The 15,068-nt window shown below is 46.1% G+C and overlaps 1 protein-coding gene across 4 annotated transcripts in view; it reads left to right on the forward strand.

The window, feature by feature from the left end:
* Window positions 1–15,068, forward strand: part of LOC125447831 (uncharacterized) — a 145,231-nt gene that overhangs the window by 105,140 nt on the left and 25,023 nt on the right. The window lies entirely within an intron of this gene.

Raw genomic sequence — 15,068 nt, forward strand, 5'->3', positions numbered from 1 at the left:
AGGAAGGAAACACACTCAATACACAAGAAAGGAAAGCACTAAAAGGACTCAAAAAAGATAAAAACATCATTATCCTACCTGCAGACAAAGGACGCTTGACAGTCATTTTAAACCGAACAGACTACACTGAGAAAGCAAATGCACTGCTTGCAGATACTGACACTTACCAACAGGTGGCGATAGACCCAACCCCACAACTAGAGAACCCAATCATAGCCTTACTCAAAAAACTTCAAAAATCTGGAGAATTAAACAAGAGAGACTTCCAAAAAATGAAACCAGATGGATCCAACATGCCACGCTTCTAGGACTACCAAAAATTCACAAACCAGGAGCCCCCCCTCAGACCCATAGTCTCACTATCTGGAACAGCAACGTACAGATTAACCAAGGAACTACACCAAAGACTAAAACACCTAGTAGAAGACTTGCACCACTCCATTCGCTCCACCCAAGAATTCCTGAACACCATCAAAGACACCAAGATATAAGAGGATGAAATAATGGTCTCCTTTGACGTAACTGCCCTGTTCACCTCCATCAACATCAACCTGGCCAAAGAAACACTGACTACACTATTAGAAGAACCAAAAACTCATACACCACCAACCTCATCAGCAAGGACAACATCATCAAGCTAGTGGACCTATGCCTCACCACGCACTTCACTTTCAATAACAAAACCCACAGACAAACCAACAGTACGCCCATGGGATCTCTGATATCAGGGTTCTTAGCAGAGGCAGTAATGCAGAGACTCGAACAAACAGCTCTGCCATTCATCCAACCCAAACTTTGGGTCCGCTACATGGATGACACCTTTGTCATCACTAAACAAAACAAATTTAGAGGAAACCTTCAAGACCATCAATAATACCCTTACTGGCATAACATTCACAAAAGAGGAGGAAAACAACATTCCTAGATGTCACAGTAGAGCGAACAGCCAATGGGGAACTTCAAACCAGCGTCTACAGGAAAACAACACATACAGACCAAATACTGAACTACAGGAGCAACCATCCCAACACCCACAAACGAAGCTGCATTAGAACATTATTCCAACAAGCCACCACACACTGCAGCACAGAGGAACTACGAACAGCAGAATAAAATCGCCTATACAACGTATTCAAAAAGAACGGGTACCCTATGAACACAGTCGCCGATTCCTCAGCAACAAACCCAAACAAACAGACAAAATGTGCCCAGAAACCATAACCACTCTCCCCTACATCAAAGATGTTTCCGAAATGACTGCCAGACTACTCAGACCTCTTGGCATCAGGGTAGCCCACAAACCCACCAACACACTAAAACAGCAGCTAATGAACTTAACAGACCCTATACAGACAACAAGCAAAACGAACGTCATCTACAAAATACCTTTCAAGAACTGTGACAAACACTACATTGGACAGACAGGCAGAAAGCTAGCCACCAGGATACATGAACATCAACTAGCCACAAAACGACATGACCCACTATCACTAGTATCCTTACACACAGATGAGGAAGGACACCACTTTGATTGGGACAACACATCCATCCTCGGACAAGCCAAATAGAGACCTGCACATGAATTCCTAGAAGCATGGCATTCCAACTGGAACTCCATCAACAAACACATTGATTTGGAGTCAATCTACCACCCTCTGAGAAAAAGAACAGGAAATGACATCAACATGGGAAATGACATCACCAACCCAAGGAAACCTAAACAGATAAATAGAAAGCGGGACATAACACCAGCACTTCACCGGACGCTCACTGATGTTACCTAGAATGGTGACGAAATGTCTGAAAACTAACTTTCCAGCTCAGTGAGCAAACTCACATCCAGGATTATCCCTTTTTTTGTCCTCAAACAGAGGAACAACATTGGCTACTTGCCAGTCCTCTGGGACAGCTCCAGTGGCTAGCAAGAATACATCAGTCTTGGTCAAGGCCTCAGCAATCTCCCCCCCCCCCCCCCCTTGCTCCACGCAAATCTCACTACCCTCTATACCCTTCTCCTGGGTGAATACTGATGCAAAGTAGGATCTCGCCAACATCCTCTGCCTCCAAGCACAAGTTCCCTCCTTTATCCTTGAGTGGTCCTACCTTCTCCCTAATTATCCTTTCATTTTTAATGTATCTATTACAATGCCTCGGGATTCTGTTTAACCCTACTTGCCTACGTCATTTCATGGTCCCTTCTGGCTCTTCTAATTCCCTGCTTGTGTTCTGCCCTGCTTTCTTTATATTCCACAGGCCCTGTCTGATACTAACTTTCTAAACCTAATGTTTTTTTTTCCCCCCCTTTTGACTAAATTCACAATTGTCCTTGTCCAAGCATCCCTTACCTTACTATCCTTGTCCTTCTTTCTTACTGGAACATGCCAGTCTCTCTCCCCAGCAGGTCTTTAAATAGTTCGCACATGTCAAATGTGGACTTGCCTGATGACGGCTCCGCCCAGGTAACAGTCTCTAGCTCCTGCCTGAAACTGACACAAATTTCCCTCCCCCAATTTAGTTCCTTCCCGCATGATCCTGACTTATCCTCACCTGAGAGCTAACTTAAAACCTAGAGTTGCGATCTGTTTCCAAAATGCACTCCCACTGAAAGATCAGTCACCTGGCCAGGCTCATTAGCTGATACAAGGTCCAGTATGACCCCTCCTCTAGTTAGACTATCCACATACTTGTTTCAAGAAACCCTCTTGGCTGCACTTAAGTTCTGCCCTGTCTAAGCCTCTTGCTGTAAGGAAGTCCCAGTCAATACTGAAGAATTTAAAGTCACCCTGAATGACAACTCCTTTGTTATTGCATCCTTCCATTGCCTGCCTACATATTTGTTCCTCAATGTCTCGGTGGCTATTGGGCGGCCTATAGTATAATTCCTTTAGAGCGATTGCACCCGTGAATGGTTTTATTTTGAGGGTGAGTGAAGTAGAGAGGATATCCACTTTACTGAACATGGTTTGCGTGCATATTATCATGTCCAGAATTGTGGTCACTGCAGATGCACATTGCAATATCTGTCAAATAACAATGAGGTGAACATAGCAACAGAGGTAGGCTGTTCAGCTCTTTAAGACTGTTCCCAAATGAATGCAGTAATCACAATCTGTTATTTCAGAAAATCATATTGAGGAAGAATGTATATAAGTTTAAGTGCACATGGCTGTATGAATTTTTAAAAATCCACTTACTCGCTATATAAGAGACTTGATACATAAACTACAGGGTGGTGCTTTTGGTATTGAGTGTTACAGGTCAGAAACCCATGCTATGGTACTGTAACCCTACTGCTATCTCTCAGTTCCTGTGAACAAGGTTTTTCTGCTGTAGCGCAGGATTGAAGAATTGTCACGGGATAATTTCACACTTGGCTGAAATAATTGAAAATTAAATAGCGATAACATGATTGCAAGTCATAGTATAACCATGTTACTCTGTTTGATATCGCGTATAATGTTCACCAGGTCAGTTGCAGAGTCCACAGTGCCTTTTCATATACTACATTGGGTTCTTTAGCATCTTTCTGATACCATGAAATAAGCTGATGGTCAATGTTTAACATTCTATGAGGAGAATGAACCCTTCTAAGTCCGCAGTCCTGCTGCTATAGGCTGAAATGTCAACTGAGCTTCTGAGCTCAAGTCCTGAGTTTGAGTTCGAGTTTTAGTGTGAGTTTGAGCCCACACTCCCTCTGAATATCCAGACTGACACTTAGGTTTGTTTAGAATGAAGCTAGCTGAATACAGCTCGGAAACAGACCCTGCAGTCCAACTAGTCTGTACCAAACAGGTTTCCCAACGTAAACTACTCACACTTGCCTGCGCTTGGCCTGTATCCCTGTAGACATTTCCTATTCATATACCTGTCCAAATATTTTTTAAATGTTGTAACCATAGCTGTATCTACCACTCTCCCGGCAGCTCATTTCCATACATAAACCCTCTGGAAGAAGTTGCCCCTCAGGTCGCTTTTAATCTTTCTCCATTCACGTTAAAACTATGCCCTGGAGTTTTAAACTCACCAACTTAGGAACCGACCTTTTGGTATTCCCCTTATCTGTATCCTTCATGATTTTATAAATCCCTTTTAAAGGTCATCCCTCAACCTCTGACACTCGAATGAAGAAAGTCCCAGCCTGTCCAGTCTCCTGTTATAATCCAAACCATCAGTCCCATTAACATCCTTGTAAATCTTTTCTGAACCTTTTCCAGAATTGCACGTAATACTCCAAAAGTGGTCTCCCCAACGTCCTGTACAACTGCAATATGACATCACAACTCCTGTACTCAGTGGTCTGAGCAATGAAGGCAAGTTACCACCCTGTCTACCTGTGAGGCAACTTTCAAAGAGCTATGTACCTGAACCCCTGGGTCTCGCCTTTTGACAGCGCTCCCTGGGGCCTTATGATTGACTGTGTTCATCCAGCTCTACAACTTGTTATCTAAGTTCTTCCCTTAAAATGCAACATATCACATTTAGAACAGTTAACATAGAAAAGTACAGCACAGTACAGGCCCTTCAGTCCACGATGTTGTGCCATGGAATAATTCTAATCCAAAAATAAAATAACCTAACCTACATTCCCCTCAATTCACTGCTGTCCATGTGCATGTCCAGCAGCCGCTTAAATGTCATTCATGACTCCGCTTCCATGACTACCACTGGCAAACTCTTCCATGCGCTCGCAACTCTCTGGGTGAAGAACCTCTCTCTGACGTCTCCTCTATACCTTCCTCCTAACACCTTAAAACTATGACCCCTCGTGGCAGTCAGTCCTGCCCTGGGGAAAAGTCTCTGGCTATCGACTACATCCATGCCTCTTATTACCTTACACACCTCAATCAGGACACCTCTCTTCCTCCTTCTCTCCAGAGAGAAAAGTCCGAGCTAAGTCAACCTCTCCTCATAAGACAAGCCCTCCAGTCCAGGCAGCATCCTGGTAAACCTCCTTTGCACCCTCTCCAAAGCCTCCACATCTTTCCTATAATAGGGCGACCAGAACTGGACACAGTATTCCAAGTGTGGTCTCACCAGGGCTTTGTAGAGCTGCAGCATAACCTCACGGCTCTTAAACTCAATCCCCCTGTTAGTAAAAGCCAAAACACCATATGCTTTCTGAACAACCTTATCCACTTGGGTGGCAACTTTGAGGGAGCTATGCACTTGAACACCAAGGTCCCGCTGCTCCTCCACACTGCCGAGAATCCTGCCTTTAATCCTATATTCAGCATTTAAGTTCGACCTTCCAAAATGCGTCACCTCACATTTATCCAGGTTGAACTCTATCTGCCATTTCTCAGCCCAGGTCTGCGTACTGTCAATGTCTCGCTGAAGCCTGCAATAGCCCACGATACTATCAATGGCACCTCCAATCTTTGTGTCATCAGCAAACATACTAACCCACCCCTCAACCTCCTTATCCTAGTCATTTATAAAAACTACAAAGAGCAGAGGCCCAAGAACAGAGCCCTGTGGGACACCACTCAGCACTGACCTCCAGGCAGAATACTTACCGTCTACAACCACTCTCTGCCTCCTGTCAGCTAACCTATTCTGTATCCAGACACCCAAATCACCCTGTATCCCATACCTCCTGACTTTATGAATGAGCCTGCCGTGGGGAACTTTATCAAATGCCTTGCCGAAGTCCATGTACACCACATCCACTGCTCAACCCTCGTCAACCTGCCTTGTGACCTCCTCAAAGAACTCCATACGATTTGTGAGGCATGACCTGCCCCCCTCAAAGCCATGCTGACTCCCTTTTAATCATGCTATGCTTTTTCAAATAGTCATAAATCCTATCCCTCAGAATTCTTTCTGAAACCTTGCTGACCGCAGATGTAAGACTGACTGGTCTATAATTTCCAGGGATTTCTCTATTCCCTCTCTTGAAAAGAGGAACAACATTTGCCTCCCTCCAATCTTCCAACTCCCGTGGAGAGTGAGGAAGCAAAGATCTTTGCCAGCAGCTTAGCAACTTCCTTTCTCGCTTCCCGGAGCAACCTAGGATAAATCTGGTCTGGCCCTGGGGACTTATCAATCTTAATGTTTGCCAAAATTTCCAGCACATCAACTTGCTCAATCTTGATCTGTTCAAGCCTGTTTTCCTGCTCCTCAAAGTTCTCATTCACAACAAGGTCTCTTTCCTTAATGAAAACCGAAGCAAAAAACTCATTTAGGGCTTCCCCTATCTATACAGACTCCACGCACAAGTTCCCTACGCTATCCCTGATCGGCCCTACCTTCTTCCTGATCATTCTCTTATTTCTCACGTATGAGTAAAATGCCTTCAGGTTCTCCCTAATCCTCCCTGCCAAGCCTTTCTCGTGCCCCCTCCTGGCCCTCCTCAGTCCGCTTTTGAGCTCCTTCCGAGCAAGCCTGTAATCCTCTAAAGCTGTGCTAGACCCTTGCTTCCTCCACCTTACGTACGCTGCCATTTTCTTTTTGACGAGAAGCACCTCTGTTCCCATTATCCAAGGCTCCTTTAATCTTAACTGTCTCAGAGGAACAAATTTATGCATCACTCGCAACAACTGCTCCTTAAACAGTCTCCACATGTCTGTTGTGCCCCTTCTGTGGAACAATTGCTCCCAATCTGTACTTCCCAACTCTTGCCTGATAGCGTCATATTTAACTGGGGAAAAGGAAGCTATTTTCCCCTGGTAACTGCTCCTTTCCCTTTCCATGGCTATGGTAAATGTGAGGCTGTTGTAGTCACTGTCACCAAAGTGTTCTCCCACCGCGACATCTGACACCTGTCCTGGCTCATTGCAGAGCACCAAATCCAAAATGGCCTGCCCACATACTGAGTAAGGAAACCCTCCTGAACACACCTGACAAAAACGGCTACATCCAAACCATCTGCACTAGGGAGGTTCCATCTATATTGGAAAAGTTGAAGTCACCCATAACAACAACCCTGCTACGTTTGCACTTTTCAACCATCTGCCGGCCTATGAGTTCTTCGATCTCCCTACTGCTATTTGGGGGTCTGTAGAAAACCCCCAATGAGGTGACTGCTCCCTTGCTGTTCCTAACTTCCACCTGTACTGACTCAGTCGACAAACCTTCCTCGGCAACCTCAGTAGACGAGTCCTCATCAAAAGTTCTTTCAGCCACCGTTATACTGTCCTTGACTAACAAAGCCACACCTCCCCCTCTTTTACCACCTTCCCTGACCTTAATGAAAGATCTAAACCCTGGAACCTGCAACATCCATTCCTGACCCCGCTCTATCCATGTCTCCAAAATGGCCACAACATCGAAGTCCCAGGTACCTTTCCAAGCTGCAAGTTCACCTACCTTTCCGGATACTCCTTGCATTAAAGGAGACACACTTCAACCCAACTTGCAGCTGCCAGCACACTCCTGTGACTGTGAGGTCCTGCCCATGTCCTCCCTACTCTCATCCTCCTGTGTACTTGGACTGCACCTCAGTTTCCCATCCCCCTTCTGCGCCAGTTTAAATCCACCCTAATAGCACTAGCAAATTTCCCACCCAGGATATTAGTACCCCTCTGGTTCAAGTGTAGACCGTCCTGTTTGTAGAGGTCCCACCTTCCCCAGAATGAGCCGCAATTGTCCATGTACCTGAAGCCCTCCCTCCTGCACCATCCCTGCAGCCATGTGTTCAGCTGAAGTCTCTCCTTGTTTTTTTGCCTCGCTGTCACGTGGCACGGGTAACAAACCAGAGATAACCACTCTGTTTGTTCTAGCTCTCAGCTTCCACCCTAGCTCCCTGAAATCCTCTCTGACATCCCTATCCCTCTTTCTACCTATGTCGTTGGTGCCTACGTGGACCACGACTTGGGGCTGGTCACCCTCTCCCTTCAGGACCCCAAAGACACAATCTGAGACATCAAGGACCCTGGCACCTGGGAGGCAACACACCAACCGTGAGTCTCTTTCGTTCCCAGCAAACCTTATATCAGTCCCTCTAACTATTGAGTCCCCAATGACTATCACTCTCTTCCTATCCCCCCTTCCCTTTTTTGTGCAAGCGGGACAGACTCTATGCCAGAGACCTGCACCCTACTGTATACCCCTGGTAAGTTCACCCCCCCCACCCCACACCAACAGTATCCAAAACGGTATACTTGTTTTTCAGGGGAACGACCACAGGGGATCCCTGCACTGACTGCTTTTTTTCCCCCCTTCTGACAGTTACCCAGCTTTCTTCACGCTTAGGAGTAACTACTTCCCTATAACTCTTGTCTATCACTGACTCTGCCTCCCAAATGATCCGAAGTTCATCCAGCTCCTGCTCCAGTTCCCTAATGCGGTCTTGGAGGAGCAAGAGTTGGGTGCACTTCCTGCACACGTATTTGGATGGGACAATAATGTCGTCCCTCGCCTCATACATCATGCAGGAGGAACATTCCTCTACCTGCACTGCCATCCTTGCTAATCCCCTAAACAGAAAGTTTAAAAAAAAGAGAAGCTTACCTCGATTTGTCCCTGGTGTATAAGGTTAGAGGAGGTAGATGGGTGGGAGGCCCTACAAGGGTAGGGTCTCAGGTTTACACAGCGATCACTTATATAGCTGAAGGATGAAAAAAAAAGTCCCTCTCTTCCCAGAAACCTCTGCTCCCGCTCGCACTGCTGCTTCACAAAGAAATGGAAGGCTCCAATGCTCAAGGTAAGCTTTGTAAAGATTTAAAATCTCTGACTCATGGTCTTCCCGACAGGCCCCTGGTCCAAGCTCCCGCTCGCGCTACTGCTTCACAAAGAAGTGGAGATCCAAATTAAACTCCATTTGATGTTTCTCGGCCTACTGGCCCAGTTGATCAAGATCCCTTTGTAATTTCAGGTAACCTTCAGTGTCTACAACCACCAATTTTGGCGTCATCTATAAAATTACTAACAGTGCTTTTTGTATTCTCATCTAAATCATTCATGTAAATGACCTGATCGCTGCAGAACATTACTGGACCTAGGGCTCCAGTCCAAAAAGCAACCCTCCCACTTTCACCCTCCCTCTCCTACGGTCAAGACAACATTTTACCCAATTGGCAAGCTGTTTCTGAATTCCACGTGATATAACTTTACAAACCAGTCTACGATGTGGAACCTTGTCAAAGGCCTTGCTATAGTTCATGTAGACTATATCTATTTCACTGCCCTCCGCAAATTTGAGAGACATGATTTCCCATGCTCTCAATCCCTGAACAGTCATTGTCTCTCCAGATAAATGTAAATCCTGTCTGAGTCCCCTCCCACAAATTAACCACAACTGATGTCTGGCTCACCAGTCTACAGTTTGCCAGCTTCTTGCAGCTATTCTTAAATAAAGTCACAATATTAGCCCCCTCTCTAATCTTCTGGCACCTCACCCATGGTTGTAAATGTATGCCTGCTAGAGGCTTGGCAGTTTCTTCCTTAACTTCCCACAATGTTGTAGGATACACTTGATCGGGTAATGGTCATACAGCGTGGAAACAGACCTTCTAGTTCAACTCCTACAAACCAATCAAGTGTCCCAAACTACGCTAGACCAATTTACCTGCGTTTGGTCCATATCCCTCTTGTGGAGATTTATCTATCTTTTTAAGACTTCCAGCATCACCTGTTCTATAATGCGGACTGTTTTCAAGACATCAGTATTTTATTTCCCTAGCTTCCATGTCTTTTCGTATCTCTCCCATCTTATGTGGTTCCACATTTAGCTGACCTCTAAGTGGACCTGTTCTCTCCCTGGTTGTTCTTTTCTCCTTAATATACTTGTAGAATCACTTTGGATTATCCTTAACCTAATCTTCCAAGTCTGTCACATTTTGTTTTTGCCCTCCTGATTTCTCTCCTAAGCATGCCTCTACTCCACCTTGTACTCTTAAAGAGATTCTTGGCTTCTTTGTTCTCTTGGGCTGAAGCCTTGATATCTCCAGTCATCCATTTTTCCCTACTATCAGCCTGCAGTTTACTCTCACAGGAACATACTGACGCTGAATTCTCAATATCTCACTTTTGAAAGCCTTCTACTTTCCAGTTATCCCTTTTGCCTGTGATCAGTCTACCCCCATCAACTTTTTGAAAGTTCTTGTGTCATACAGTCAATATTGGCCTTACTCCAATTTAGAACGTTAACTTTTTGTACAGGGCCTGTCCTTTTCCATAATGGCTTTAAAACTAATAGAATTATGATCAATGGTCCAAAGTGCCCCCCGCTCATTAACACTTCAGTCACTTGCCCTATGCTTTGTTTTAAATGCCTGACTGAACCAAGAACATTCCTGCACTGATTGTGACAAGGTCAACCAGATGCACCTCAGAATGGGTTCCCAGATTAACAGCCCCAATCAGGGAGCTTTGGCTGACAGATAAGAACAGAGTCAAACATCCTGATAACTGAGAGCTAGCTCTGAGGGAGCTGGATCTGTCAAGGACTCTCCGCATGTAAGTAGAGGATGACGGGATACCGGCCTCTCCCGAGTTAGTTCAGTTCCTATTACTGTTTTATTGCTGTTGATATCTATCTGATTGAAGACATGTTTTATCAATCCACTACCATCAGTGATCTTTGAAAACTCTGCTACTCCACGTTCCTAGCTTTCAGCCATATGTAAAATGCTCTGATCTATTTTTCTTGGGTCCAAAATTGATGACTTCGCATTTCTCCACATTGATTGGATACACTTGTGGCAGATAAGAGTTTGATCAATCTGCAAATGTACATTTGCAACTTTCTGTTCCCACCAACAGCTTGTGGTGCCATCTGCCTTTAGTGTCATCAACAAAGTGCAGATTATGTGTCCAGGAATGCACAGTGCCAAAGGCAAGATGTTATCTGCCTGTATGAAATTACCCAGTGTTCATAAACAGTTGTGTTGTAAGATGCACTTTGCATACTGGTAACACAGTGCTGGTCAAGACAAATATGAATTGGTGCATTTTTTTTGGTGGAAAAGTAGGGGCTTGTTTTTCATTGAGGATGGGGTTGATGCAGGCTGGGCTGACATTTATTGCCCATCCCTAGTTGTCCTTGAATGTGGTGATGAGCTGTGCTTTTGAATTGAAGTCCATTTGGTATGGGTGTACCCATAGTTTGATTAGGAAGTAAATTCCAGGATTTTGGCTCAGCACCACTGAAGGAGCACTGATAATTTCAAGTCGAATGGTATGTGGCTCAGGGGGAAAGTGTACCTGCTGCCTTTTGTTCTTCTTTCTAGATGATGATGATCATGACTTTGGAAGCTGTCTAAGGAACTTTGGTAAATTTCTGCATGTATCTTGTAGATGGTACATATTGCTGCTACTGAACATCAGTGGTGGAGGGACTGTTTGTTGATGTGATGCCAATCAAGCAGAGTGTTTTGTCCTGGATGGAGTCAAGCTTCTTGTGTATTATTGGAGCTACACCTCATCCCGGCAAATGGGGAGTATTCCATCACTCCTGACTTGTCTTGTAGATAGTGCTCAATCTTTGGGAAGTCAGGAAGAGAGTTTCTCGCTGCACAGCTCCCAGCCTCTGACCTGTTCTTGCAGTCACAGTAACTCTTAAGACTAGTCTAGTTCAGTTTCTGGTCAGTGGTTACTCCTGGGATGTTGTTAGTGGAGGTTTCAGTGATAGTGAAGTCATTGAATGTCAGGGGGTAGTTATTAGATTCTCTCATGATGATATTTATTGCCACCTCTTGTGTGGTATGAGTGTCGTTATTTGTCACTTGCCAATACAAGCCTGGATAATATCTGGTCTTGCTGCAGTTGGGCATGTACCACTTCATTATTTGAGAAGTCATGAATAACGCGAAAGATTGCACAGTCATTGGGGAAACATCCCTGCTTTTGGTCTTATGCTGGAGGGAAGGTCACACCACCACCGCCACCGCCACCACATGCACACCCAGTGTGTCACTTCATATTTCAGAAGAATTCACTGATTCATAGTTTGATTGTAGCGGCCCTGACAAACTGTGTTTCAGCATGAGGCTAAAAGGCCTGTGTCAGTCAAATGGTACATCTGGGACATAATTGTTTTTGTTGTGACTGCTTAAATCTGAAGAAAAAAAATGTAAAGTTCAAGATATTCAGTGGGACAGACAGCATCATTAGAGAGAAACAGATGATGTTTCAAGTTGATGAACCTCTCCCCATTTTTCATCCACCTGAATGTGATGCTCTCCATTTCCTCATCAAGCCGTCAATTTTAAGATGGCATTCTGGGATAAACTCACTTTTATCTTCTGTGCGTGCTTTTTTTTTTTACACACCTGTTTTATTTTTCATCTCTTTGTTAGTTCAGAAGTTAACAGAATTACAATGTCCACTTTGTCCTCAAACATTTGCTCAAAAATAGTTTGATAATTGAACTTTATCTTCCTTGCCTTTACTGTTTGATTTCTCCTCTTGTTTCACCCTGTGGCTTTGTAACCTTGTTGCCACAGTCAGGAAAATTCCAAGGATATACTCCCTGTAATACTTCTGTGAGCTCACTTGGTTCACGAGATGCACTGCCTGCTCCCTTGGCCCAATTCCATTGAACTGCTAACCAGCATACCTTCTTTCTTTTCATGTTAGCTGATATTGTTAATTCTTGTAATTGCTCACGTATCGTCCCCCATTGTTTTAATCATCTATCAACGTTCCTGTCTTCAAAACGTGAACCCTTTATCGGTTGGGATGCCATGTTACATCTGTACAAGGCAATGGTAAGGCTACATTTGGAGTACTGCATACAATTCTAGATGTCCTGCTATAGGAAGGATGTTATAGAGTCATAGAATTTTACAGTACAAAAAGAGCCCATCATGTCTGTACAGCTCCCAAAAGAGTTGAGGTTGTCCCATTCTCCAACCCTATCTCTGTAGTCCTCTAAATTCATCACTCTCAGATATCCAGCTCTCTCTTGAAACCACCTATGGAATTCTACCACTCTCCCAAGTAACATACTCTAAATTAGTGAGTTTTGAGAAGATTTGTACCTCAGGTTGAGGTTCTGGATGTAAGTTTGCTCGCTGAGCTGGAAGGTTAGTTTTCAGACGTTTCGTCACCTTTTTGTTTTATTTGAAAAAATATACTTTATTCATAAAATGTACAAAAAAAAACATTTATACACCTACCCAGTCATGCAAGCTGCTCCGGGTTACCCAGGGGGTACGTACACCAACTAAAGGAAAAAAACAAACAAAAGAATAAAGAAACAAAGCAAAGAAAATATCCTGGCAGTCGTCACCCTGCACAGTCCCAGTTGGCCCCCTGACCAGTTGGGGAAGGCGCCAGCTGGGCCCAGTTACCAGATAGGGCCCTTTTTTCTATTCTGGACAAGGGGTTGATACCGTGGTCTTTCCCCACCGTGCCTTGGCGGCGGCTGCCCCAAGCTCTAGCGCGTCCCTCAGCACGTAGTCCTGGACCTTGGAGTGCGCCAGTCTGCAACATTCGGTCGGGGTCAGTTCCTTCAGCTGGCAGACCAACAAGTTGCGGGCAGACCAAAGAGCGTCTTTCGCCGCATTGATGGTCCTCCAGGCGGAGTTGATGTTGGTCTCAGCGTGCATCCCGGGAAACAGCCCGTAGAGCACGGAGTCCCGCGTCACGGAGCTGCTCGGGACGAACCTCGACAAATACCACTGCATCCCCCTCCAGACCTCCTTAGCATAGGCACACTCCAGAAGGAGGTGATCGACAGTCTCGTCCCCCCCCGCAGCCACCTCGAGGGCAGCGTGTGGTGGCGCAGAGATTCCGGGCATGCAGAAAGGATCTCACTGGCAGAGCCCCTCTCACCGCCAGGCAAGCAATGTCCTTGTGCTTGTTTGAAAGTTCTGGCGATGAGGCATTCTGCCAAACGACTTTGGCAGTCTGCGTGGGGAACCACACGACGGGATCCACCCTCTCCTTTTCCCAAAGGGTCTCGAGGATACAACATGCTGACCACTGCCTGATGGCCTTGTGGTCAAAGGTGTTTCCTTTCAAAAATTTCTCCACTAAGGACAGGTGGTACGGAACGGTCCAACTACTCGGAGCGTTCCGCGGCAACGAGGCCAGGCCCATCCTTCGCAACACTGGGGACAGGTAGAACCTCAGTAAGTAGTGACACTTGGTGTTTGCGTACTGAGGATCTACGCACAGCTTGATGCAGCCGCACACAAAGGTAGCCGTCAGGGTGAGGGTGGCATTCGGTACGCCCTTTCCCCCATTTTCCAGGTCTTTGTACGTGGTGTCCCTATGGACCCGGTCCATCCTCGACCCCCAAATGAAGTGGAAGATGGCCCGGGTGACCGCAGCGGCACAGGTACAGGGAATAGGCCAGGCCTGCGCCACATACAACAGTACTGAAAGCCCCTCGCACCTGACAACCAGGTTCTTACCCGCGATGGAGAGGGACCGGAGCATGCACCTGCCCAGCTTCTGCTTCAATTTGGTGATACGCTCCTCCCAAGTCTTAGTGCACGCCCCAGCTCCACCAAACCAAACACCCAGCACCTTCAGGTAGTCTGTCCTGATGGTGAAGGGGATGAAGGAGCAGTTGTCCCAATTCCCGAAGAACATGACCTCGCTCTTACCCCTATTGACTTTGGCACCCGAGCCCAGTTCAAACTGGCCGCAGATGTCCAACAGTCTACTCACCAACTGACGATCAGTGCAGAAGACGGCGACATCGTCCATGTACAGGGAGGTCTTGACCTGAAGGCCTCTGCTGCCTGGGATAGTCACGCCCTTCAAGCTCACGTCCTTCCTGGTGGATGCGGCGAAGGGCTCCACACAGCACACGAACAAGGCAGGAGAGAGCGGGCAGCCCTGCCTGACTCCAGATCTGACGGGAAAACTGTCCAATTCCCACCCGTTGATCGAGACTGCACTAACGATGTTGGTGTAGAGCAGCCGGATCCAAGTGCGGATGCCCTCCCCGAACCCCAATTTGGAGAGGACGTCCCTCATTAAACATGAGAGACCCTGTTGAAGGCCTTCTGGTCCAGGCTGATGAGGCAGGTGTCACCCGCCTGTCTTGTACATAGACTATCGTATCCCTGATGAGCGCGAGGCTCTCAGCGATCTTCCTGCCCGGCACAGCACAGGTTTGGCCAGGGTGAATCGCCGACTCCAGGACATACCTGACCCGGTTGGCTATGACC

The sequence above is a fragment of the Stegostoma tigrinum genome, chromosome 39 (genome assembly GCF_030684315.1).
Source record: "Stegostoma tigrinum isolate sSteTig4 chromosome 39, sSteTig4.hap1, whole genome shotgun sequence".
In the NCBI taxonomy this organism is placed as follows: Eukaryota; Metazoa; Chordata; class Chondrichthyes; order Orectolobiformes; family Stegostomatidae; genus Stegostoma; species Stegostoma tigrinum.